General features: G+C 39.9%; 1 protein-coding gene across 1 annotated transcript in view; it reads right to left on the reverse strand.

Moving 5' to 3' along the window:
* Window positions 1-14,574, reverse strand: part of LOC131919447 (T cell receptor alpha chain MC.7.G5-like) — a 653,930-nt gene that overhangs the window by 330,082 nt on the left and 309,274 nt on the right. The window lies entirely within an intron of this gene.

A 14,574-nucleotide genomic window follows, 5' to 3' on the forward strand; every position in this document is an offset into this window, starting at 1 on the left:
AAATACTATACAAGTTGCCAAGGGAAGCAACTAGACAGTCCTACCCAGACAATAACCAGCATGGCTAAATACCCATAGAGGTAAATGTAGCTACCACCCCTCACCAAAGAAGCTCCTCTTTACAGCAATTGCAGACCATAGAAAAGCACAGCCGGACACAAAGCAAATCTTAACAGATCATAGGGAGCCCACCCCCAGTGGATACATTGCAGCTCCTGTATCTGCTATGGATATGTCTATGGCTGTATCATATGCAGCTCATGTATCTATGGCTCAGGGAACATTGCAGAAGAAGAGGTGGAAAGATTGTAAGAGCTGTAATACCAGAAAGTCTGCTGTGAAATAACCTCCTAGAAAGTTTATTTTACTAATAACAAACTGAACATATCAAAAATATACTGAGCAGATACGTAGAGCAAGGCTTCATGCTGAATGCTGCGATACACATAAGGTCAGGAAGGCAAAGACAAAAAATGGTTTCTTTGGCTGAAGGGCAGACTAGTTATTCTGAAGTAATTTTCACTGAAAAAGATGTAGGTTTCAGATGAGTGACAATATATATTCATGAATTGTCCAAATGCCCCAAAATGTAACAAAAATATCCAGGGAACCGACTCATCAACTGAAAAAAACTTAGTATACAAAGTAATGGATTTTGTTTTGGCATTTCATAATCTTTCATTATGCTTTGTTCCAGTTTGTTCCTTCCCCTCAGTCTTCCCTCCCCTTCCCGATCCCCTCTGCTCATTCCCTTCCCCATTTCTGCTACCATGTCACATGTATTTCCCTACATTCTTGTCCTTCCTCACTCAAAAAATACCCTCTAATGTCCCCTTTCAACATTGTCTCTCTTTCTCTCCCTCCCTCCCTCTCTCTCCACCTCCCACTCTGTCTGTCTGTCTGTCTGTCTGTCTCTCTCTCTCTCTCTCTCTCTCTCACACACACACACACACACACACACGCACACACACACACACACACACACTTGAACAGACATTCAAAACTAGGTTCTGATTGTGAAAGAAATAAAGAAGTCATGGGTTATTTTTCCTTATGAGTCTGCTTCTATTTCATTTTTATGACGGAATAAAATCCATAGGTTCTGCTTTTGTTTTGTCTATGCAGCTGCTGATTTATTTTATTGTGATCAGTATGGCAAGAAGCATGGTTATGAAAGCATCTCTGTGGGATACTTAGTGTCCCCTACACCTGACAGTGGTAGATCAGATGGCAGTTCTATTTCGAGTTGTTGATTTCCACAGTGGTCAAACCAGCTTCACTCCCTCCAACAGTGTATAAAATTTCCTACTTCCATTTACTCTCAAGCCTTTGCTGTAGCTTGTTTTCTTGATGTGAACCATTCTGACTGGGGTGAGGTAGAATCCCAAAGTACTTTTCATTGCATTTCTCTGATTATTAAGGAAGTTTGTTTCTTTAAAAAAAATATGCTCATTACGTTTATTTGTGTGTGTGTTGGTGGGGCGTATGTGTCACAGATGTGTGTGGAGTTTAGAGGACAATTTGCAGGAGTTAGTTCTTTCAGCCACATGGGTTCCAGGGATAGAACTCAGGTTGGCTATTTATGTTTCTTCTTTTGAGAATTGTCAATTCAGTTCATCAGCCCATTTATTGATTGGATGATTTGAAATTTTTGTATCTAATTTAAAAAATTCTAGATATTAGTCAGTCCTTGGTTTGAAGTATGGGTGGCAAAGCACCCCCCTCATGGTGAAGCCTCTCTTTACCCTGGTGACTTCCTTTTCTGTGTAATAGTCTTTTAATCTCAGGTAATTCCATCTGCTGATTGCTGGATTAGTTCTTGCACTATTGGAGTTAATTTCAGAAAGTGTTTCCCTATGTTTCCTCCAGCAGGATATAAGATCAACTAAAAAAAAAAAAATCAGTAGCCCTCCTATATACAATTGACAAACAGGCTGAGAAGGAAATCAGAGATACATCACCCTTTACAATAGCTACAAATGACATAAAATACCTTGGGGTAACACTAACCAAGCAAGTGAAGGACATATATGACAAGAACTTTAAGTCCCTGAAAAAAGAAATTGAAGAAGATGTCAGAAAATGGAAAGATCTCCCATGCTCATGGATAGGCAGGAATAACATAGTAAAAATGGCAATCTTACTAAAAGCAATCTACAAATTCAATGCAATCCACATCAAAATACCAACACAATTCTTCACAGACCTGGAAAGATTAATACTCAACTTCATATGGAAAAGCAAAAAAACCCAGGATAGCCAAACGAGTCATGTACAATAAAACAACCTCTGGAGGCATCACGGTTCCTGACCTCAAGCTCTACTATAGAGCTACAGTAATAAAAACAGCTTGGTACTGGCATAAAAACTGACATGTGGACCAATGGAATCTAATTGAAGACCCTGACATTAATCCGCACACCTATGAACATAAATTTTTGACAAAGAAGTCAAAACTGTACAATGGAAAAAAGAAAGCATCTTCAACAAATGGTGCTGGCACAACTGGATATCAACATGTAGAAGGCTGCAAATAGAACCATATCTGTCACCGTGCACAAAACTTAAGCCCAAGTGGATCAAAGACTTCAACATAAATCCAGTTACTCTGAACCTGCTAGAAGAGAAAGTAGGAAGTAGTCTTGAATGCATTGGCATAGGAGATCACTTCCTAAATATAACACCAGTAGCACAGACACTGAGAGAAACAATTAATCAATGGGACCTCTTGAAACTGAGAAGCTTTTGTAGAGCAAAGGATATGGTCAACAAGGCAAAGCGACAGCTTACAGAATGGGAAAAGGTCTTCACCAACCCCACATCTGACAGAGGACTGATATCCAGAATATATAAAGAACTCAAGAAATTAGACATCAAAATGCCCAACAGTCCAATTAAGAAATGGGCTATTGAACTAAACAGAGAATTCTCAACAGAGGAAACTCAAATGGCTGAAAGACATCTAAGGAATTGCTCAACATCCCTAATCATCAGGAAAATGCAAATCAAAATGACTCTGAGATACCACCTTACACCTGTCAGAATGGATAAGATAAAAAACACTGAAGACAGCTTATGCTGGAGAGGATGTGGAGCTAGGGGAACTCTCCTCCACTGCTGGTGGGAATGCAAGCTTGTACAACCACTTTGGAAATCAATATGGCGCTTTCTTTGAAAATTGGGAGTCAATCTCCCCCAAGACCCAGCTATACCATCTTGGGCATATACCCAAGGAATGCTCAATCATACCACAAGGGCACTTGCTCAACTATGTTCATATCAGCATTGTTTGTAATAGCCAGAACCTGTAAACAACCTGGATGCCCTTCAACTGAAGAATGCATAAAGAAAATGTGGTGCATATACACAACAGAGTACTACTCAGCAGAGAAAAACAATGACATCATGAGGTTTGCAGGCAAATGGATGGATCTAGAAAAAAATCATTCTGAGTGAGGTAACCCAGACTCAGAAAGACAAACATGGTATGTACTCACTCATAGGGGGATACTAGATGTAAAACAAAGATGACTAGACTCCTACTCTCAACTCCAGGGAGGCTACCTAGAAAACAGGAGCCCAAGAAAAACACAGAGATTGCCAAATGACAGAGAAATGGATGAGATCTACATGAACAACCTGGACATGAGTGGGGGTAATGAAGGGCAAGGGTCAAGGGAAAGAGAGCTTAGGGGAGAGGGAGATCCCAGCTGGATCAGGAATAGAGAGGGAGAACAAGGAATAAGAGACCATGATAAATGAGGATCACATGAGAATAGGAAGAAGCAAAGTGCTAGAAAGGTCCACAGAAATCCACAAAGATACCTCCACAATAGACTACTGGCAGTGGTCGAGAGACAGTCCAAACTGACCTACTCTGGTGATAGGATGACCAAACACCCTAATTGTCGTGCTAGAAACCTCATCCAATGACTGAGGGAACCGGATGCAGTGATCCTTGGCCAGGCCCCAGGTGGAGCTCCAGGAGTCCAATTGGCGAGAAAGAGTAGGGTTTGTATGAGCGAGAATTGTTGAGACCAAGATTGGAAAAAGCACAGAGACAATTAGCCAAACGAATGGAAACACATGAACTGTGAACCAATAGCTGAGGAGCTCCCAATTGGATCAGTCCCTCTGGATAAGTGAGACAGTTGATTAGCTTGATCTGTTTGGGAGGCATCCAGGCAGTGGGAGTGGGACCTGTCCTTGGTGCATGAGCTGGCTGTTTGGAACCTGGGGCTTATGCAGGGACACTTTGCTCAGCCTGGGAGGAGGGGACTGGACCTGCCTGGACTGATTGGATGAGTGGGGAGCAATAGAGTGAGGAATATCAACGTTTAAATGATCTGATCACAAAATGGGGCAGACTCTAATTACCAGGCAGAGGGAGATAAATTCAGAAGATGAAGAGATGATAAAATAACAACAACAACAACAACAACAACAACAACAACAAACAGCAAAGATGTCTGAAAAAGTCATAAGAAATTATTTTATTAACTATCTGCCTAAAAAAATCCTACAATAAGTCTGTATAAATACACATATATAGTTTAAATAAAGTTCTATCATTTGAGCTGAAGTGCTCCCTATAAGACCTAAAGACCACCTACCGAAAACCTTAACACCAGGCATGAAAAACCATCTTTTGAGTTGTTGGCCTGGGTTGTTCAAGAGATTCCCCCAGCACAAAGCTTATTGCTGTTGTCCTTGGTTACCCCCCTCCCTGGCCCCCAGAGGTGGAAGGTAAGTCACTATTGCTGAAAACACCATGCACTTCAGAAACAAGGCCCAGAGACTTCCTGAGCTAAAACTGACCTGAGAGACCAGAGGGCACCATGAAAGCTTCCAAAGGAGGGAGCCTACAAACAATCCTACCTAGCTATGATGCCCATGAACCATATCAATGACGAGCATGACACAATATCCCTAAGGTTGTAATAGTGGCATGCATGCCTTTGTGGCAACCAGTAGTTCTCTATTTGGAGTTTGACCCACTCAACAGTAGGAACAACTGGGAACTTAGATAATTATTCAGTGCTAGTGAAATCATGCTAATGGAGGAGAATATACAACCACTAATTTATTAAACCAGCATAATCTCAAACAGCAATCTACGTATATTTGTCCTATACCCACCTCTCATCAAGGCAATTTCCCTTTTCAACAGATGGAGACACTACAGAAATCCACAATCAATCCAAATGCGGAGCTGTGGAGACCAGTACTGGTGAATACATCTGCAAAACACTCCCACAAGAAAGGCTCAAGGATCATTGCAGAAGAGGGGGAAAGATTGCAAGAGCCAGAGGATCGGGGAGTTTGCTGTCAGATTGGGTCTCCCACTAATATCAGAAGCTGTACCCATAAAATCTCACCACTGTGATTGTCCAGATGTGAGCTGTACAAGAATGACACCAATGAACATTCCAAAGAGGACAGAGAAAAGTTCATGAGACCTCATCCCTACACAACTACAGGCAACTGAGGAAAGCTGGAAATGGGAGAGATCTTCCTCCCTCAGGGAAGACCATGCAAATTGGTCTGAAAACATACACATATGTAACATTATATGGAATGAACAGAATATATACATACATATGCATATATACACATATACACATATATCAATATAATAACTATTAGTCAAAAAAGAGGTCATGAGTTTGAAGGAGAGTGGGGAGAGGTATGTTGGAGGGTTTGGTGACAGGAAGGGAATGGAGAGATGTTGTAATTATGTTATAATCTCAAAAATCAAACAAAAATTTGATAGTTCTAAAGGCAATTTGCTAATATCACAAGGAATCTGTACTATTAAGATGTCGTTCCAGTGGCTGACAAATAATACTGCTACGTATTTCAAGTGAAATTATGTAAATCTGATAATACTAACAATAGGAGCTTATCTAAGGGACAGATGTTGAATTACTTATGGTTGAAATAACCAGCACTTCAGTTTTGTTTTAAAATAATTAAGTTGGGTAAGGGCAGTGAGAAAAAAAGAAGGCAATGAATTCCTCCTGTGTTGGTACTCATTGAGAGTAAGGAATGCATAGCGCTCATACGATTCTTTCTATCTTGTGTAGGCTTTTAAAATCTCACAAAGAATGCAGTAGTATTTCTTCTATTTTCTTTATATTTTGGAAATATTTGGAAATGTTTTGAATGAAATGGCCACTTAAATGTGCATTCAGGGACTGGGTGGACTCAGTCATGCTTGACTTTGCAATCATGAAGACCCAAGTTTTATCCCCAGAACCCATGTAAAAATGACTGGCATACCAGTATACACTTGTAATCCCAGCACTGGGGAGGTGAAGACAGGGGGATGTCTAGGCTTGCTGGCCTGCTGGTCTAGCCTAATTGGTGAGCTCCAGCCCAACACAAGACCCTGTTTCAAAGGATGTGGATGATATTACTAAGGATGCCCTAAGGTTGTTGTTTGGTCTTCGTACACATGTGTAAATACATGGACACATGCTCACACACATGTGTGCATGCACCCATGCATAAAATAATTGCATGTTCATAAACCTTGGTCTGAAGATGCATGAGTGTGTGGGAACCATTGGTTTCTTTATTGACAGCCATATTCCATTTTTTTCTAGGCCAGTGTTAAATTTTTAGTAGAAGAAATCAACTATTTAAGTTGAAATTTATTTATTATTATTGTGGGTGTATATGTACCATGTCTGTGTGTGACCGTGGGTGCACACAGGTGCCATGGCATGTATGTGGAAGTCAGAGGACACGTTTAGGGAGTTGGTACCTTCCCGCCTTTGTGTTGGCCCGGGGGATCCCACTCAGGTTGTCACCGGGTACAGCCAGCACCTTTACCTGCTTAGTGCTTCACCGCTCCTGAAATTAGCTATTTCAAAACTACACCTTTAATTTGCTGGTATAGATTGTTTCTATTGTTTGCTTTTTATGAGTCTCCCGAGATTTTTAATGTGTTCTATCATTCTAATTATTGTGTTTTTGTAGCACCTGCCTTTTCTATTGCTGATTTGGATAGAGGTTTATCAATATTATTAGTCATTTGAAATAAAGTATTTTTCCATGTCTTTCTTTCACTTAAGTTTCACATTTCTGTTTTCTTTGGGACTTGTTTGCTTTGAGTCGTCTGCCCAGTTAACTGGTATTTGAACTTTATTCTTTTGTAAGAATTATTTTTATTTTATGCATATGAGTATTTTTCCTGAATATCTGCATATATGTCTGTGCACTGTGTGCCCCAGGAGTTCAAAGATGGGGTTGGACTCCTAGGAACTGGATTTAAGCCTGATTTTGAGGTGCTACATTAACACCGGGAACTGAACCCAGATTCTCTGAAAGACCATAAGTGCTCCTACACTTTGCCATCTCAATAGCCCCATGAAATACGAGCTTTTTAACTGCACATGTGTAGACTGAAAATGCTTCTTTAGAGATTATCTCAGTTGTGCAATGGAAGGTTTGCTAGAAGAGGTTTCCAATGTCATGAATTAAAAATAAGTGGTTGCCACTATTATATTTTTAAATGTATAAATTACTTAATATTTTTTACTGTCTGACTATGTGAAAAGTTTGTTACAGTTGTTGTTTCTCTTTGTTTCTGTCTAATGGTTACTTAAAAAATATTGTTTCTTTGGTTTTTGTATCCTTTTTAGCCAAAAGTACAGAGTCAGTCTTTCTTAATAGCTCACAAATAATAGAAAACAATTTGTTTCCCCTAATTGCTGGCTGTATCCATTCCTAACATAGATAACATGTGGGAATTTAAGTTTACTACACTTTGTTATTCGGTTTACCCACTTGCTAGTGGATGGATGCTTTGGTGGTTTCCACATTTTGATCTCTAGGAATCGTGCTTGTGTGAATATTCAACATGCAAGATTATACATGGACATGCTTTTCAGTTCTCTTTATAAACATTAGAGTGTCAGCAAGGGATGTCTGTGTTTAACCATTTGAAGAAGTGCCAAACTGTTTTCCAAATTGTATATGCCATTTTATACCTCTGCCAATGGTGGATGAAGATTATCTTCCTCTTCCTTTTCCCTCCTCAGTCCCCTTTCTTTAAAATAGAGTCATTCTAGTGGATATGGTACCACATGCTGTGGCTTTGATTTATATTTCCTTAGTGAGTGATGATGTCAAGCATCTTTTCAGGCACTTTTTGGTCATTTGTGTATGTTCCTCAGAGCAGTGACTTGGCTATTTACAAATTGTTGTTTAGTTTATTATTGATCTGTAAGATTAAAAAAATATGTTCTTAGCACTAGATCCTCATCAGACCCATTGTCTGCATTCTGGTGGATTCTCTTTACCTTCCTTTGTGGAAATTTATGGACGTCGATGCCTCAAAGTTTGTTTGGTAAAGCCCTCTTTAGCCGTATTTCCTTTGGTGGCTTTCATTTTGGTAACACAGGTAAGATGTCATTAACATTTGTAGCTATATTTTCTTCTAGACTTTTACAGTTTTAGCTTCTATAGTAAAATTTTGATCTACTTGAACTAAGTTTTGTACTAGAGTGATGAAGAGATCTAATTTTATGCTTCTTCATGTGGCTTTTCAGTTGTCCCAGCAGACTTCACTGAAAAGGCTCATACTTTTCTCATTCATGGTCTTGAAATCTACTCAGCAACAAATAATGAATGTGTTACTGAACTCTCATATCTACCCCAACTATCATCCATTTATTTTTGAGAGAGATATGTTAATATCATGTACTGTAATTGTGCATTGGTCAATTTTCCTTATATTTTGACAAAAATAAGTAAACAAATCTATCCTCTACATTTTGAAGGAACCGCTAAGCGAAGTTCAATTGTCAAAGGACATATCTTTCGAGGGCAGACTCGAGTAAATGAGGATTTTCAGCAGTGGATCAGCAGGTGCACATGTCATCACATTTCATACCAGAGGAGCTGCAGTGAGAGGCCGCCTTGTGACTGGAGTCGCAGCTGCAGATTTGATACAGGCTGCGGGGGCCTGGGGAGCACTGTGCCGTCCTGCACAGAAGTAGGTACTTGTGTCAACAGGCTCCGAGGCTGAGATGGTCAGGACACTGTCTTTTCTTGTTGCACCCACCTCAGCAGTCACTTTCCCATGTCTGACCAAGTCACCACTCTTATATAAGGCTACCAAGAGGACCAAGCCTTCTCCGGGGTCCTGCTTGTACCACAGAAATCTTTCAAGTATACTTGAAGAGTTGCAGCTCATGGAGACATCCTTTCCTTCAGGGATGGATATATACTGAGCACCCTGACTCAGAACTTGACCATTCACCACTAGATGAAAAGACAAAACAGTTTTTCGGTTGGCTTCAGACCACCTTTCTTAGACCCATAGAGGATACTGTATCCCAGAAGTTCCCAGCTCTGCCTCCCTCCTCTAGCTTTCCTCTGGCGTCTTTTCTAGACTTCGATAAAACCTCACCTCACATTCTCTCACAGAGTTTCCTCTGCTTCAGAGTTCCCTGTGGAGGAAGAAAAAACCCCTAAGACTCACATGTTAGTTGCATCCAGAGGATTGTTAATAGACCTTCAAGGAGCATCTCTTCAGCAAGCAATTCTTTTCTAAATGGGTTTCCTATTTCAAGAAACTCATCTAGGCTCAGAGTGACACAATTTAATTACCATAGTGGCATAAAAACAACCTGTTCTGTGTATCAGCTAACCTGATTGCTCATTGGATGTTTCCCAGGGGTTAGAACTAACCTAGAAAATAGTTATGAAGGAAGGCACTGCCCCCTTATGGCTAGACACTAGATTCTGGCCCGGCTTTCAGTTTCTTTTACTAATCATATTTTCCTCAATCCTTCAATGAACACACTTACCAAGTACCCAGGATATGTGGGAGAACTATACAGATCTGAACAAGAGCAGAAACGGCCCACGAACAACTTACATATTTCTGAGAAATTACTACAGGAGAAGAGCTTCTAGCTGATTAGAATGCATTTAGAAAAGTATTTTTCTCTGTGACAAGGACATGTGGGTGTGTGAGATGCTTGGAAAATTGGGGGTGGGCCTGCCTTCACTGGCCACAGAATAGGATTCTGCAGGCACGTGGAGCAGCAGAATGTTCAAAGAAATCTGGGCCCTTTGACAGCCTTGCTAATCAGGGCAGTTGTTACCTCAGAAGACAGAGGCCGAGGTCTGGGCACTGGTCTTCACCCAGAAAGCATGAGTTATGAAACATGTTGTAGTTGAAAGTGGAGCCAGACTTTTAGGTCTTCCATTGTGACTGGGAAAGGCAGGTACCCAGTTTCATAGGAAAACAGCAACAACAACAACTCCACATTTTATTGATTTACTTATTTTCTAAAGATGAAGATGCAGAGCTAGAAATCAGGTGTAGTTGAGAGTGCAGTGGGCAAGTATTTGAAAACAGGAACAGAAATCATCTTTCCCGGATTTATACCTCATTAAGTATGGATAACTGCCCCAGGATCAGTAGAAATTTTAAACTCCCATAACATGAAAAACAGAAACCACAACAGAAGGACAAGACTCCAACAGGGACAGTGAAGGCAGACAGGCAGGCAGGAGGATGCCTCTGACTTTAAACACAGCATTGTAGTCATTCTGGCTCTTCCAGAGAAGCAGATGGAACCAGGAATATTATCAAAACCTCATTTCTATAGAACGGAAACTCACAGGGACTTTCTTTTAAAGAACGAAATTGATGAGACATCTTGGTCCTTTCTCCTTTCTTGACTCTTCCTTTCTTTCCCTTCCATTTTGAGAATTAAATTGAGGCTCTCAGGATCTCGTATGCTTAAGTGAGTACCTTACTGTAGAGAGACACATTTCTTTTTCTTATGTGAACTGTCTCTTCATTTACCCACTTAACTGATTGTATTGTTTTAGATTTTTGAGTTTTTTTGAGTTTTGAATTCTTTAAAAAATTTAGATGTTAAGTCCCTGTCAGGTAAATAGGTAGCAAAGATTTTTTTTTCCATTCTGTATTCTGTCTCTGAACTTAATTTTTTTTTATTTAATTAAAATATAACTACATCATTTCTCCCCTCTCTCTCTTCCTTCCTACCCCTCCCACATCTGGTCCCTCCCCCAAATTCATGGCCTTCTTTTCTTTAACCACTGTTGTTACATATAAGTATCAATGGATCAATGTATAAATACAACTTCTTGAGTTTATTTAGTGCTGTGTGCATGTGTATTTTTTTTCCAGGCAGAGCATTTGGTATTGGATAATCAATAAAGGGTCTCATCCCTGAGAAAGACTAATTCTTTGTCTCTCAGCAATTGTTAATTGCCTGTAGCTCTTCATCTAGGGGTGGAGCTCTATGAGATTCCCCCATCTACATTGGGATCTTAGCTGGTGTTGGTCTTGTTAAGCTGCCATGTTGTTTAGATTTCACAGGTATAGATTCTCAGTCATAGCCAGAAGGTCACTCTCACGGCACACTTCCTCATCCTCTGGCTCTTAAAATATTCCACTCCCACTCCAACAATGTTCCCTGAGACTCCTTGGATGCAGAAGTTGTGTTGTAGATGCATAATTCGGGGGGCTGGGCACCCCCAGGTCAGTCATCCTCTATATTTTGACTAGTTGTGTGATTCTGCAATACTCTACCTCTCCCTCTGATGTAAAAAGAGGCTTCTTGGATGAGAGGTGAGATCTACAGTTACCTGCAAATTTCATGATTTATGTTTTTGTTACCGTACAAAAGCTTTTAAACTTTCTGCAGTTCCATGCATCAATTCTTGTTACTTTTTGAGCAGTCTGAATCCTTTGCAGAAATTCATTACCTATGTCTATGCCTTGAAATAGTTCACCTGCTTTCCTTGAGCAGTGTTAATGTTGCAGGTCTCACATTAAAGTTCTTTTTAAATTCATTTTGAATCGATTTGGGTACAGAGTGGGGAGTACCTAGCTTCATTCTCCATGTGGATATCCAGTTTTCCTCGCTATTTTTCCTCCAACACATATTTTTGATACTTTTGTAAAAAGTCAGATGGCTGTCATCACATTTCCCCCTGGATTCTGTTCTATCTTGTGGATCCATGAATTCGTTTTGTGCCAGTGCTACGCTCTAACTGTGGCTCTAGTATATTGAAGTCAGAGATGATGGCAGCTCCAGCTTGGCTCGTCATTCTTGAGATTGCTTTCTGCTGTTTGGTGTCTTTTGTGCTTCTGTATGAGTTTTAGGATTATTTTTCCTACTTAGGTGAGGAATATTCTTGGAATTTTGTGGCAGATTGTATTGAACCTGTGGATCACTTGGCCATTTCACAACATTAGTTTTGCAAAGGCTGGTTATGCACTATATTTATCCTTCTATTAACCATGGACTTCAGTCCCATGAAACACTACCAGTTGGGCCAAGATCCTTTTCATCTTTTTCTTTTAATTTCATTTATTCATCAGAATTTCATACACGTTTACAATGAAATATGCTTGTATATGCCTCCAGTTCTCTCCTTCAGCTCCCCCATTTTCTCACCATGTGCCCCTCCTAGTTCTTCTCTGCAGCTCCCCCATTTCCCTACTATATGCTCCTCCCAACTTACTCTACTTTGATATTTATTTGAATATATTTTTCATGACACTTTTCAGTATTTTTCCTCTCATTCTCTCTTCATATTTTGTTTCATATGTTTTTCTATTTTTTTATTCCTCTTTTTGTCTATCAACTTCTCCCTGGGATATTTTTAGTATGGATAAGCCAGTGAGAAATTCTGCAGATTTTCTCTTTAAATGTCATTTTTTACTTTTAATATTTCTTATTCATAACAGACACAAATCACTGTACATATTTATGTAGCACAATGTAACTTCATTTTTCTTCTGACCACCCACTGTTTCCATTTGCCTAGTTCTCCAAGGATGTCAGAGTTGGTTACTGTTCATGGCACACTAAGAAGTACTGCTCTGGGTTCATGCCCCTTATGGAAATGTATGCTGCTCTGAGTTAAAGCAATGCCCAGGACTCAGCCTTGTTCAGTTTGTCGGATCAGTTGAGGCAGAATCATAGAATGCTTTTCTTTAACAGAAAGCTGTTTATGGTGAAAATAGGAGGGGAATCAGCACACAGGACATGACATGTGGCCCGTTATCACAGGCTGATACTGGCATGAAATGAACAACACTTGCCTCTTGATGACAACGGCTTACCAGTCTTCTGGGACATTAGAGGTTAATCTTTAAATAGTCACGATTCCTCTCTCTGTTTGCAATACTTAGTGTTTCTAACATTCTATTGCAGACAGTATCATGATTCCTCAATTATAAAGATAAAGTTTTAGACTAAAATGTAAATATGCACACCCTAAATGTGTATTTGCACATGTATATAACACACATGGTGGATAAGTTCCACTTACACACTTTTCATGAAAATCATGGCCCTTGGTCCTTTCCTGTCCGCTTTCCCTTTTATCACATTTCCCAAAATTTTCTTTAGAGGACTTCTTTTTTTTCTTTCTTCTGGTTATTTTAGTGAACATTTTTTTTTTTTTTAAAATCAAAGCATGATCAGGGCTATGATACTGTATAAACAGAGAGTTTAGTGTTTATATGCATGTATGTCTGTGATTGATGTGTGTGTGTGTGTGTGTGTGTGTGTGTGCATGTGTTTGTATGTACATGTGTGTGTGATGTGTATGTACGTGTGTGCTGTGTGTCTGTGTATGATGTGCGTGTGTGCATGCATGCGTCTATATGTATGATGCATGAATGTATGATGTGTGTATGCTGTGCATCTGAGTATGATGTATGTGTGCTTGAATGTGGATGTGTGTGTATTTATGTGTGTTCAGGTTCATATGTGTGCATGAAAGCAGGAGGTCAATGTCAGGTACCATTCTTCAGGAGCTGTTCACCCGACTTTTGGACACAGGGTTTTTCATTGGAACCCAAGGCTAATTTATTAGGTTGAGCTGGCTCACTGGGAAGCCCCGGATCACCTCCTGCCTCTGCCTCCTTGACTTTTTCTACCAGGGTGCCGACGATCAAGTCCTCATGGGTGTGGGGACAGCACTTTAACTGAGTGAGCCATCTCTTCAGTATAGCAACACTGTTTTATTTTTAAACAGAAAACATTCAAGCTGAAGTTGTACCTCAGTGGCAGAGCATTTTCTCAGTGCACACAAAGCTGGAGTTCAACCCCCATCATTCCAAAACAAAAGAAAAAAACCCAAGGTAAACTAACAAACATCATCACCCAAATGAACAAAAAGCCAAACAAATACTGTACAGAATGTGTTATTGCACCGACCTTAGTCAGCATAAAAGATGATTTCTGTTTTATGTACAATTTTCTTTGAAGCCTTATCATGAGGCAATTTCTGAGAGCAGAGAACATTTGATTTCCTTTTCTAAATTTGAAGAACAGAGAATCCCACAATTAGATTGGAATCATGTTGATCAGTTTATGGAAATTTTATCAAGAGAATTTTGACCAATTTGAGATGATCATTGTTTTATTAATGTGGAAATACTCTTTTTAGGCCCTTCCTGCCTCTGCTGCCATCAAAAAATGTCAGCCATTGCTCTGTGCTGCCCCAGGACCTAACTAAGGGTCGAGGGGTGATGAGGAAGTCAGCAAGCTGAGGCACAGCTGT

Source organism: Peromyscus eremicus, chromosome 9, assembly GCF_949786415.1.
Source record: "Peromyscus eremicus chromosome 9, PerEre_H2_v1, whole genome shotgun sequence".
NCBI lineage: Eukaryota > Metazoa > Chordata > Mammalia > Rodentia > Cricetidae > Peromyscus > Peromyscus eremicus.